Raw genomic sequence first — 13,609 nt, forward strand, 5'->3', positions numbered from 1 at the left:
GAGGGACTGCAGAAGCACTGGCAGAATGTGGCTTACACATCCCTGAACGGGAAACTCCCACAGAGCTTTCCAGCGTTGACATTCTAGAATGCCATGAGGGCCCTGCGCCTTCCTCGAGCTCTCAGAGGGCTTTCTCCCTGTCTCCCTGGGGACGGGCAGGGGACTTCAGTTACCTTTGGGACTGAGAACTGTGCTCATTGTTTTCTCTGAGTCAGCACAGCCCCAGCCAAATATCTTGAAAAGCTCTCTGTCACTCAGCAGCCTCCCCTCTCGGGCTGGGAGTTCCCCAGAGGAGGTGTAGTTTACCGAGGCATTGAAAACCAGGGTTTTAAAGCAGTGGCTGCTTCTCAGCAGGGAGTGGCTCAGACTTCTCCAGAGCCTCCCAGATCTTTATGACAGAAGGGCCCACCTTTGATTCAATCCTTTCATTTTGCAAAGGAGGAAGTATGGGTCCTGGGAGGCTGAGAGATTTATATGAAGTCATCAGCAACTTAGAGCATGGCTGGGCCACATGCTCACTTGTCCTGATACATTCCATTGCCCTTAATTATAATACCTTGAATTTAATGTACACTTTCTATGTGGCAGGCTCTGGGCTAAGCTAACATCACATGCATGATCTCATGTCACCCTCACAATCAACCTGAGAAGTAGTTACATTTTTTCCTCCCTTTTTTGGTCATTTTGCAGATGAGGAAATTGCAGCCTAGACTTGGCCAAGGCCACATTGTCTCTCGGTGTGGATCAGAGCCCAGGCAGAGCAATGGCAGAGGCTGCCCTTGAACCTCTATGCTAGGAACTACTGCACCCCATGGCTTGGTATGAGGATGGCAGATCCTCCTGTCACCGGAAAGGAGGGAAAGGAGACGGGGCTTGGAGTGGGTCTGCCTGGGGCCTGCGGGCAGTGTGTGAGTTCTTCAAATCATTCAGGAAAGATCTCACAACGCGAAACCAGGTGATTTTGAGAATATGCTTATTACAGCGGGACAGTGAAACAAAGGAAGGGCCTGGGTAGAAGCAGCAGGAGGGAGCCTGAGCAGGGCTCTGTCTGGCTCCCCAGAAATGTTCTAGGGAAGAAGTGGGCTGCTATCAGCTCACTGAAAAGTCAGAGAAAAGGGGGCCTTGGAGGCAGAGCCCAGGACGGACTGCCACTGCCATGCACCTGGGTCACTGCGAAGTGCAGCAACTTAATGATCTCCAATCAAAATAAGCAACAAACCAGTATGATCTCATTTCTGTTAACCTTGGAAGTTTACAGCAGTTAAAGTATTTTTGGCTTCTATGTATGAAGGTTAAAAAAGTATTTTTCATAAAATACAAGAGCAACCAATTTCACCACAGAGACGATGAGAAAAATCCATTGTCTCCTCCTTGGTATTCCATTCCCTGGGAGTCTATTCCGTACCGCAAGAGACTCCAATTCCACCACGTCCTTTCGCAAACTGGGACCCTTCTTGTGACTAATCCGTGACAATTTCCAAATTTTTTATAGTTGTTAGCAAACCATTCCCGCAGGGGCGTGCTCTCAGTGAGTTCATGTCCCAGTCCTGTCTCTTTCCTGTGAAATGGGATTTGTCCTCTTGTTCTGGAGTTAGATCGAGAATTTTCTCCTCTTCCATGCCTTGGCAATGAAGAACGTATCTCATTATATCCAGATTTTCATAGACTATTAGAATTTCTACAGCTCCCATTTCTAAAGCCTCTAGTGTATCTTCAACTCCAAAATAGTATTTGCCCCCGTCCTGGCTGATTTTATCGAAGTATCACCCTATTAATTTCTTCTCTTGAATGAATTTCACACTGGAGAGGACTTCAGTAGATAACTCACTAGATTGGTTGAATCCATTTTCACCATCATAGGCTATATCAACTAATTTTATAACTTGAAAACAATTTTTAACATTTTAATTCAGATCAGCCTGTCTCACCACTACTGAGCAGGTCCACTTCACCACGCCACTCGGACATCACATCCCCTCAGAGCACCCTTTGCCCCAGTGTTATGCTCCTTCATCAACCTCTTGATTCAGCAGCTTGGCCCAGGGAATACTATGCCCTGCGCTGTGGATACAAAACTTTCCCTGGTATAAAAGCCCGCCCCCAGACGAAGTGGGGGTACTGGCATTTACCATGAGCACCTGTCTCACCCTGTGTGTGAGGCAATCAATCCTCCACAGTACAAAAAGGATCCAGTGGCGCTTCAAATCCTGCACAGGTTCTGCCACGGGCTCTGGGGACTACACGACAGCCCCCACCCCCGACACAGGGCCAGCAGCCACTCAGGTCTCCTGCCTGGCCGTGTCTGTGTTGTATACACAGTGGCGTTGCAGCAGAGGGCCTTTCTGCCTGTGTCACCCTTCCTCTGGGCAAAGAAGCAGAGGGATCGTCCAGCCTGATGGGCAGCAGGGCGCTCTCAGGATGAGAAGCACTGTGCAGGCCGTGTGGAGGCCATGTGCAAGCCATGTGCAGGCCCTGTGAAGGTCATGTGGAGGCCGTGTGGAGGCTGTGTGGAGGCTTGGAGGTGGGGGGAGGAGGGTTTGAGCTCCCTCTCAGCTCTGCAGGCTTCTCCTCCTCCTCCTCCTCCAGCACCCAGGATTAGCCTTCAATCCGTTCCAGAGGTGAGGAAGAATGGGATGAGGTAATGGGCCTGTATTTTAGAGAAGGTTCTAGAAAGGCCCAGGGGCAGAAGGTACTGCTTTTGTCCTTACTCAGACAGTTCTGGGAAGAATGTTGGCGGGGTTTGGGAATGCTGGCAGCCTGTTCAGAGGGCGGCGGGGTTGAGACAGGGAAGGGAATCAGCATAGCTGACTTGCCTCTGTCAAGAGCGTGACCCTGGAAAACCCACCCCGAAAGTCCATGCGGCCCAGGCTGTGCAGAACCACGCGGAAGAAAACAGCCTCGCCGTCCAAGGCATTGAAAAGCTCTGTAACCTGGGGGAGGGAATGAGGACACATTTGTAATTCCTTAACTAATAAAGAATTTAAAGATTTTTAAAAAAAATGCTCTGTAACCTTTACATTTATATCTGTAAGAACATTAAAAAGCTCTGATTACCAACCCATAGAAAACTCCATCTCTATTCTCATCAAATTCACTCATCTCCTCACTTTATTGTCCAAATTGCTAGGAAAATGCAAAACCCCACACCCAGAACTTGTGGGTTTTTGTCTCTTTCTTCCTCCCTATTAATTAAAAAAAAAATGTTTTAAAGAATAGTTTATTGATTTTTAGAGAGGATGGGAGAAAAGAGAAACATCTACATGAGAATGTAACATCAATTGGCTGCCTCCTATTTGTCCCCACTTAGGATCCAGCCCACAGTCCAGGCATGCACTCACTGGACTGGGAACCGAACCAGCGACCTCGCGGAGCACCAGGCAATGCCCAACCAACTGAGCCACACCAGCCAGGACTAATTAGAAAAGAAATTTTAAGAAATTTAAAAAAGTTTTTAATAATAGATTCACAAGAAGTTAAAAAGATAGTAGTATTCAGAGGTTCCCATACACCCTTTACCCAGTTTCCCAAAATGGTTCCATCTTACGCAATTCGTTCCTATTAAATGCAAACAGCTCATCTGGTCCTTGTAAGGACTCTGAGATGACTATTATCATCGCCGTTTTACCAGAGAAGAAACTGAGTCTCAGGAAAGTTAAATACATTGCTCAGGACCCCCCACGACTCGGTGCAGAATCAGGGCTTACATTCACGTGTACGGACTCCAAAGTGTGTGCATGCTCACATGAATCCTCATTCTTCCCCCATCCCGGCCCCAATCCCTCCAGGAAAGAGGAAAAGTCCTGAGGAGGCCCAGCCGCTGAAAGAATGCAGTTCTCCACATGCCTCCGAAGAGTGAGGGCCAACTAGACTTTGCTGAAAGTTGGAGGAGCCTCCACTACATAGCTCGGCTGTAGAGTCATCAAAATTATGCTTGTGACCCAGACAGCAGCCCCAGACAGCACTTCAGCTCCTCTCCGAAGGTGGAACAAGCGTTGCTCCCCTGACGGCTGCTCTCTGCCCCTCCCGTGACTTCTCCCACTCGCCCCTCCTGCGTGGCGTTCCTCTGAAGCCAGGGTACTGCTCCTCTGCCCCCTGGAAGGAAAGCATCTCTTCTGTCTTAAAGGCTGTAGCCCGCCTTGTCTCACAGACATGAGAAAGAGCGGTAGGCCCGCTGAGTAAACAGGAAATCTTGGAGCCAGAAATCTGATTTCTTCTGTGGAACGTGACAGACAACCCAACCCAAACCGGCATAAGCCAAGCAGGGGATTGACGGGCTCCTGTAAGCAATTGTCCAGGAGTAGGGCTGCATGTCACATAGGAACGTGCTCTGCTAGGCGTCACAGAAACGTAACTCGAAAAGCTTTCATCTCATTTAGCAAAGCCATCTGCTAGCGTGGGGGGATGGAGGGTGTGAGCAGTCCGGGCTGCCGCAGGCCTTCCTGTCAGCCTTCCCAGTGCTATTTGTCCCCTCTGCTCTGCTTCTAATCTCCTTCCTGCAGCCCAAGGAGGAGGAGGGATAAAGGACAGAGGCTCCTCCTTTCACAAGCTTCCCCAGAAGCCCCAGGCACTGACTTCTGCCTACACGTCAATGGCCAGAACCTGCACTGCCAGGGAGTCTGGGAAGCCAGGAATGTTGAGCTGGACATATAGCTCCTGAGCTAACTAACCTGAGGGTCTGTTGATTAGATGGAAGAAGAGGATACAAGTAGCAGTGTCTTCCCCAGGCAGGCTTAAGGGCTGAGACCAATGGCTCAGGACCAGTCTCTGTCTCTGTCAGTCTCTTTCTCTCTGTCTCTATCTCTCAGCATCTCTCCGTGTTGGCTCCAGGCTCACTCGGGCCTCCCTGTGTGACTCAGGGAGGCTGCTGATGCGCTGGATCTTACATTCCCTCCTAGCTAAGCCTGAGGAAAAGACCAGGTTATTTATTGCGTTCCTGCGCTCCAGCTCATGCTCCTCTTGAAGGAGTTAGTGTGGCCATGATGAATGGGAGGGCGTAGACTCATCTCTTGCACGTTTTCTAAGCTGGGCTAAAAGTGCAGGAGAGGGTATTACCCAAAAGGGAAAAGCAGGCACGGTTCCCAAAGGAGGGGGAGATGAATGCTGGTGGCTCCAAATCAAACACAAACTGTATGCTGGTGGCCCCACCAAATCATAAACTGGTATCTACTGCTGAGTCTTAGGCATCATCATTTTCGGAGATATTTTCCCCATTAATTTTTAGAGAGAGTGGAAGGAAGGGAGGGAGGCAGGGGGAGAGGAGAGAGAGAAACATCGGTATGAGAGAGACACATGGATTGCTTGCCTCCTGCACTCACCCCCGACTGGGGCTGGAGATCAAACTTGCAACCCAGATACGTGCCCTTGATCAGGAATCAAACTGGAGACCCTTGGGTGCTCGCTTCAGCAGCACATATACTAAAATCGGAACGATACCGAGAAGATTAGCATGGCCCCTGCACAAGGATGACCTGCAAATTCATGAAGGGTTCAGAGTAGTTTTTCAAAACGTAAGGGGACCTTGAGACCAAAACTTTGAGAACCACTGGAAGGGTAGTGGATAGGGCACCCCATGCCACTTTGGTAGATTTGAGAGTGGCCTACTCTGCGACCTCAGCTCTGTTTTAGATACTAAGTTTACTTGAAAATCTTGAATAAGGAGCAGTAGACCCACTTTTAAGTGTCAATAACAAATGTTAATACATTCGAGGCCACCATTAGTTCAGCATTTATGTCAGTCAGGTTCAGGTAAAACCAATGCTGAAGCTTGTTTTGCTCTCACATAAACAGCATTTGCAGGCACGTCATCGAGGGCTGGGAGAGCGGCTGCAGGAGCACCTAAGACCCGGCCTAGATCCCTTCTCTTCGGGTGTTCGGCCACACTCAGCGTGGGGTTTGTACCTCATGGTTCCAAGTGGCTGCTCCAACTGCAAACACCCCAACTGCATTGTCAGCAAGGTCTTTCCCAGGGATTGCATTTACAACTACAGTCCTGTACCGCTTAGCTTAATGACGGGACACATTCTGGGAAATGCATTGATAGGCAGTATATTTTATCCTGAGATGAAGCACCATAGTGTGCACTTACACAAACCCAGATTGCATAGCCTACCATGTGATTGTAGGAGCTACACTTTCATACCACTGGCGTGCAATAGGCTTGTTTACTCCAGCATCTCCACAAGCACGTGAGCCCTAACAGTAGGTTTTTCCTCTTGTAAGGCATTAAGAAATGTCCAAAAATGTAGAGAACTTTCATGAGTATTTGAGCTAAAACTGACAATTACCAGTGTGGACGAAAGGGGCCACATGCTAACCTGACAGGCTCACTGGAGGCCTGCATGGCAGTCTTGCAGACTCAGAGACCTAAAGTAACCACAAAGCATGGACTGAAATCAAACTTTAACTAAAAGCAGTTATGGTGGGTAGTCACCTCCTAGGCCGGTATCTTCACTGACAAGGTCAACATTTACCTTAACTGAGCCTATCTGTCTTTTTGCATCTATGATAACATACCCTTTGAAATGTCTAGGCAACTTGTAACTTCCCTTTTTCCGGACCCCTTGGGGCACAACCTAATGTGCTGGGCGCCCGGACAGATACCACAAATTCCTTCATTATCATGTTAATTGTTCCTGCACCCACCTAAGTATGTGTCCATCATTTTACTTTTTATCCAATCCCAGGGGTTTCTCTGCTTTGCTTTCTCTCGCCTCTCTAGTCTATCACCAATGGATTTCATGTAACCCACTTACGTCCCTTTCCTTTGATTGCAATGTATAAATACAAATGTAACCTGCCAATCTCCGGAGCATTATCTCAATTCGTTGAGGTTCTGCTTCCTGGCATATGTTGACCTTTTGGCTCAAATAAACTCACCAAAATTATTTACAGGTTTCAATGGTTTTTATGTTAACACCAGGAACCAAGATCTCAAAGGCTCCGAAAAATGACAGTTTTGCAGTTACTTTTTATGCATTGGATGGAGGTTAAGGAGGAAAGGTAGGGATGATTACATGAAGGTGATAGTTAACAAGGTTATGTGCTCTCTTCAAGGTGGTTAAGCTTATTTCAAAGGGGTGTTAACCTTGATGCACAAAAAACAATGGACAGGGCGTGGCAAAGGCAAAGATAACCTTCCTAGAGTAAAGCAGTTCTATGCCGGGGGCGTGACTACCCACCGTGACCTGCCCTCTTAGGAATGTATGATCAGATCACCCTGTGAGGTAACTATCAGTAGAACTCCTTTTTCATCCACATGCAAGTCCACTCCAGCAAAGCATCCATTTCAAGAAGGCTCCCCTGAACTAGCAAATGGCCGGGTACTCCATCAAGAGCCACAACCTCTTCCTCCACCTCAGACTCCTCTGTTGTAGAGATTTTGGTTGAGTTTGATAACGGACCATTTGGGCTACTTGTTTTTTCCTTTCTCTTTCTGAGCTTTAAATTCCCATTCTTATGTTTTAAATTCACCAATAAAGAATGAGCCCACTATGGCCCTGGCCGGGTAGCTCAGTTGGTTAGACCATCATCCTGATACGCAAAGGTTGCGGGTTCGATGTCCAGTCTGGGCATATACAAGAAGCAACCCATGAATGCATAAACATGTGAATAACTGGAACAACAAAGCACTGTTTCTCTCTTCCTCTCTCTCTCAAATAAATAAATAAATAAATACATTTAAAATATTTTCAAGAAAAACAATAAAAGTCAGTATTAAACAGAAAGAGTGAGCACACTAAACCCTAGACCCCCCACTCTCAATCCCAATAAACACAGAACCCCAGGACCGGTGCTCGCCCTCCCTCTCTGGCCGGCATAGTCTGCTCCAGGGCCTGTCGGTAATAAACTCTTTCTCCAAATTTTCCTGATGGGCTTATTGAAATTATAAGACCTGCAAGGGTCTGTCCAGCCCTAACATTGGGTTAGAAGGAGAGATGTCTGTGGGAAGTACACTGGGGCCCAGGTAAGTGTCCCTGGGCACTTCTAGCTGACGGTGTTACAGAAAGGCCACCTGGCCCTGGTGGGTCTGCCTCGGGCCGGCCGGCGGTGTGTGGGTTCTTGACTTTGTGCAGGAAAATTTTCACAACGTGAGTCCAGGAGATTTTTAGAGGATGTTCATGAAAGCTGGGGACAGTGAAACAAGGAAGGGCTGGGGAAATGAGCCGAGGCTGGGCTGCTCTGGCTCACTGAAAGTCAGAGTGAAGAGAACCTGGGGACAGGCTCAGGGGGTTTGCCTGGGATGAGCTGCCACTACCCAGTGCTGCCCTGGCTGCAAGCCTCATGGGGTCCCTTAGAGTTTAGGAGACCCATGCCTGTGGGGAAGAAGACGGGGGAAGCACGGGCATACTCTTGGGAGGGAGAGCATGTGCCAGACCTTCGTTTTGAGGGGTTTTAAAGGCTGGGCGTTTAGGGCAGGTCTTAAGGGAGGATTGCCAGGGAGTCTTGGAGGTGAGCTGAAAATTTTCACCTTGGTCACGTGGGAGGTGGGGAATCACCGACCTTGAATTTTAAAGGATTTGGGTTGCTAGGGAGGTTCTAGGGTGTGCCTCTTTAAAACCGAGGGTTAAACAATTTGTTCTGGGGATGAGACTAGGAGAACAAGGGCAGGTTGAAACAGGCAGGTAGGAGTGGCCCGGGGTTATCATCAGTGGAGAGATGGACTGGGTGAGTCTTCTAGGGAATTTGGGAGAGTTTTTAAGGAAAAAAGTGGGTCAGATCTCTCTCAGCATTTAGGCTGTTTTTTATGGTCATTAGTTTATTGAGTTCCAAGCACAGCTCCTTGGGCTGTTGAACCCAGAGAATGACTCAGGGCCGTAAGTTGAATGACCAGGGTCAAGGTTGGTTTGCTGGGCCTGTGGGGAGGCTGGAGCAGATCATCAACTGGAGGTCACATTCCAGGAAGCCTGGGCAGGACAGGACGTTGCTTTCTGAGTCTGACGAACTGGATTGAGTGGACAACAGGTAGTAAAATAGCTGCCGTTTTGTTGAGCCTTTTTTTATGTGCCAGCCATTGTACTAAGCTTTTATATATATTGGTTTCAGAGAGGAAGGGAGAGGGAGAGAGAGATAGAAGCATCAATGATGAGAGAGAATCATTGATCGCTGCCTCCTGCATGCCCCACACTGGGGATTGAGCCCGAAACCCGAGCGTGTGCCCTGACCGGGAATTGGCAACCGTGAACCTCCTGGTTCATAGGTCAACCCTCAACCACTGACCCACACCAGCTGGGCTCTGTTAAGCTTTTCATATGAATTATCTCCCTGAATCTTCTTAGCTGCTGCATGGGGATAAATACGAACATCCCCATTTTACAGAGGAGAAAAACGAGTTAGAAAGGATAAAACAATTCTTTGGAGTGATTCCTATTTTTTTTTTTAATTTTATTTTTGCTAAAAGTATTACAAAGGGTATTACATAAGTGCCCTTTTTATCCCCCCCACCCTTGACAAACCCCTGCCCTCCCTTACCCCCCAGTGTCTTATGTCCATTAGTTATGCTTATATAGATGCATACAAGTCCTTCGGTTGATCTCTTACTCCCCTCCCTCCTGTCCCCCAACCCTCCCTGGCCTTCCCACTGCAGTTTGACAATCATGAGGTGAGTTTAAAAGTATAATTGGGCCGAAACCGGTTTGGCTCAGTGGATAGAGCGTCGGCCTGCGGACTGAAAGGTCCCGGGTTCGATTCCGGTCAAGGGCATGTACCTGGGTTGCGGGCACATCCCCAGTAGGAGATGTGCAGGAGGCAGCTGATCGATGTTTCTCTCTCATCGATGTTTCTAACTCTCTATCTCTCTCCCTTCCTCTCTGTAAAAAATCAATAAAATATATTTTTTAAAAAAAGTATAATTGGATTTCTTTTCTTTCTTTCTTTCTTTTTTTTTGTAATCCTCACCCAAGGATATTTTTCCATTGATTCTTAGAGAGAGTGGAAGGGAAGGTAGGATGGGGGAAGAGAGAGAGAGAGAGAGAGAGAGAGAGAGATCATTGATTAGTTGCCTCCTGAACATCACCCAGGGCTGGAAATAGAACCCTCGACTTTTTGATGCACAGGCCGGCGCTCTAACCACTGAGAAGCACTGGCCAGAGCTGGATTTCTTATGTCACCTCTTCTCAAAGTAAATGGAAAGTCTGGTGTGTTTACGCTGGTACTTGATGTGAGACGAGGAAGGCTGTGGGCTGTGGTGTTTAGTCCCTCTGCGTCCATTGACCCTTTCTCCACTTACTAGTATGGTGCCCTAGTTTTCCGCTGGAGGACCCCTCCTCCCACTCTCAGCACCTGTGGGGGTGGAAAGACTATAGTTCCTGCTCCAAGGATAAGAATGCCCCTCACTTTGGTCAATCAGAGCATCGCACCCCCGGTCACAGGAAGCCAACAGCTGTTCTGTCAGCTGCTCTGAAATGCAGTTGGTCTGAAGAGGAAGAGTCAGGACATTTGAGTAGGCAGGAGAACAATGCTTCAGATTCCTCCCAAACGAACTGCTGGGCCAGTGTCTGTTTTTCAGAATAGCTGACATTCTCCTGGACATGGCAGCTCCCAGCTAGACTCTACGCTAGCTCTGTGAAGGCAGGGACTGTGTCCACCTGCATCCCAGGGCCAAGCTAGTCCATAGTAGGTGCTTGATAAATGACCGGTGAATGACTGAATGAGTTGTTACACACATTGATCATTCACTGAATCACAGCTTGACATAATTTTTTTTTTTAAATATATTTTATTGACTTTTTACAGAGAGGAAGGGAGAGAGATAGAGAGTTAGAAACATCGATCAGCTGCCTCCTGCACATCTCCCACCGTGGATGTGCTCGCAACCAAGGTACATGCCCTTAACCGGAATCAAACCCGGGACCTTTCAGTCCGCAGGCCGACGCTCTATCCACTGAGCCAAACTGGTTTCAGCAGCTTGACATAATTTGAGGAGTCCTAGAGATGTTTAGTTCGATCTCTCCCATTTTACAGAGGAAGAAACCAGAACAGGGGGCTTCCAGCGAGACCAGACTGAGTGAGAATTAGATTCCAGGCCCCCAGCGCCCCGTCCTGGGCTCACTTTATGATACCAGAGCTTCTCAAGGTGGACGCTTGCCATGTTTTCTGTTCTGAAGATGATTTAGCATGAAATGACACTTAATCCACAGAGTAAGTAAATTATTTCCTGTTCCAGTCTTTTCTTTTCTTAATATTTTTATTGATTTTTAGAGAGAGAGGAAGGGAAAGGGAGGGAGGGAGGGAGAGAGAGAGAGAGAGAGAGAGAGAGAGAGAGAGAGAAACATGGCTGTGAGAGTGGAATATCGATCGGCTATGCCCTGACCAGGAATTGAACCGGCAACCTTTTGGTGCATAGGAGGACGCCCAACCAACTGAGCCACACGGGCCAGGGCTCCAGTCTTTTCAAGCTTTCTGACCACATGGAGGAGAAAGTCTTAGTTTGGAGCTATTAAACTGCTACTACCTTTCTAGCACTTGCTAATCTTTCTGTTTTTTGTTTTTTTTAACAAAGGAGCTGACTTTGGCTCAGAGCCTTCACAAGTAACAGGATTCATTTAAGGTTTTATGGAAAAGTTCAAGCATACTTCAAAACAAAAAAAAATAACATCATTAACCCCCCATGTACCCATCACCCAGCTTTAACTACTATCAATATTTTATCAACCTTGTTTTACATAGCCACCCCCATCACACACCCAATCTCCAGTCAAGGCCCATACAAGAAGCAACCAATGAATGCATGAATAAGTGGAACAACAAATCAATGTCCCTCTCTCCCTCTCTCCCTCTCTCTCAAAATTCAATAAAAATAAATGTAGTAGTTCCAAAGTTAGAACCATAGAACAAGGTATATTCACAGAAATAGCTTTTAGCAACAACCTTTCCCCTCTCACTAAGGTTTACCTTTCAATTGGTTCTCTTTGAAAATATCAGCAAATACATATACCTATTTTTAGTTCTCTCTCCTGCACTCTGAACATTGTTCTGCAACCTGGTTCTTGTTGCTTGTTTTTCACTTGCTGTGTCCTGGAGATCATATGATAGCATCACATAGACATTCATTCTTCCTGTTCCTTGTTACATTTAGAACTTAGTAGCATACTTTGATTAGCACTGTGTCAATTCCTTTCTATTTGTGACAAGTATATCGGTCAAGGTCCTGGCTGGAAGCAGATGGCATTTTCAAAATGGGCAACCTAAGAATTCAATCAAGGGGCTGTTTACGCAGACGTGGCCCCATGTGGGGAAGCCAGAGGAAGGGCGCAGTCCTCAGGGCCGGCACTGCAAGGGGCCTGAGGGGCATGGAAGCTGTGGTACTAGAACCAGAGAGGGCCTGGGGAGTAAATACTCCAACCTCGCTCTTCTTCCCCCTCTTCCCAATCTCCTACTGATGCGCCCACTGCCAATCCCAATGGAAACAGAGGCTGAAGGTCAGCCCTGGTGCCCAGAACAGATGGGGAGGGTGGAGAGTGGATCCCAGGGGCCAAAAAGACACACTGGCATGGCAAGGGATGTTCTTTTTCATGTACTAGTGACCTATGTTTTCCTTTAAATTAAATGTACTTATGTTTTAGCCCAGCCCTTATGGCTCCATGGATTGAGCGTTGTCCCATGCACCAACAGGTCACCAGCCCGGGTAGTGGGCTGGTCCCCAGTAGGGGCATGCGGGAGGCAGGCCATTCATCTCATCCATGTTTCTATCTCTCCCTCTCTCTTCCTCTTTCTAAAAAATCAAGAAGGACATATTCTAAAAGCTGTATTTATGTCTTAAAAAATAAGTTTATATAGTACTAGGGATATGAGGATATGACGAAATGGAGAGGGTGGTGTGAGATGAGTGAGGCCTGGAGGCCCCCGAGCAGGACCACACTGCCGCCTTGTCTTTAGGTAATGGGCTCTCCCGCCGGCCCCTCTGGACCCGGGAGAGTCGCTAAGAACCATTAGGCAAATGGTTTAATTGGAAAGAGCAGGAGAGGCCCTGGCAAGTCGCTGTGGGAAGGGGTTGGAGAGCCCCTGAAATGGAACCATCTCTCCTGGGGCACCTCTCCCCACCCAGACCACTGCCTTGGCCTCCCTCCCGGGGAGCACAGGGCCCTCTTTCTTAGTCCTTGGCCAGCTGAGCAGCGGAGGGAAGCTGGACACTGCCTGTCCTTAGGGCTGAAAGTCTGGGTTGGAAACTAGAGAAGGACCTTAAGGGGTGGAAGGACCCCAGGCCTGTATTCCATCCAAGACCCACCTGGCCCCGGCTCACAGCCAGCCATTCCTAAGGGCGAGGTTATGACCTCCAGATGCTCCCCTTTCTCTCCGAGGACCCGGGACCTGGGGAGTCAGGAAGCTGTGCGACTGGGAGGTGAGTGGAATAAAGGAGACAGTTTTAGCAGGAGGCATCCCTTCTGCCTTTCCTTGCCTCCATCTCTCGAGCTAATGGCTCACTGGGCTGAGTGATTGAGCCCCTCCTCTGGGCTGGGCCCTGTGCAAACACTAGAGCAGGGGTGGGCAACCTTTTTGTGAGTGTGTGCCAAAACCAGCAAAATCTCTGACTCAAAATTCTTCTGCATGCCAACCCTAATTTTTTGAGAACATGTTACGCCTACTTGATATCTCTTAAGGTGTACGTATGTGA

General features: G+C 48.1%; 1 non-coding gene across 1 annotated transcript; it reads left to right on the plus strand.

The window, feature by feature from the left end:
* Positions 1-5,391: 5,391 nt before the first annotated feature.
* On the plus strand, positions 5,392-5,498 carry LOC139011815 (U6 spliceosomal RNA). The gene has a single exon (XR_011471648.1). It is a non-coding gene; the product is annotated as a U6 spliceosomal RNA (small nuclear RNA).
* The last annotated feature ends 8,111 nt before the right edge of the window (positions 5,499-13,609 follow it).

Source organism: Myotis yumanensis, unplaced genomic scaffold (genome assembly GCF_028538775.1).
Source record: "Myotis yumanensis isolate MYYU_CA2020_CCGP unplaced genomic scaffold, mMyoYum1.0.hap1 SCAF_5, whole genome shotgun sequence".
In the NCBI taxonomy this organism is placed as follows: Eukaryota; Metazoa; Chordata; class Mammalia; order Chiroptera; family Vespertilionidae; genus Myotis; species Myotis yumanensis.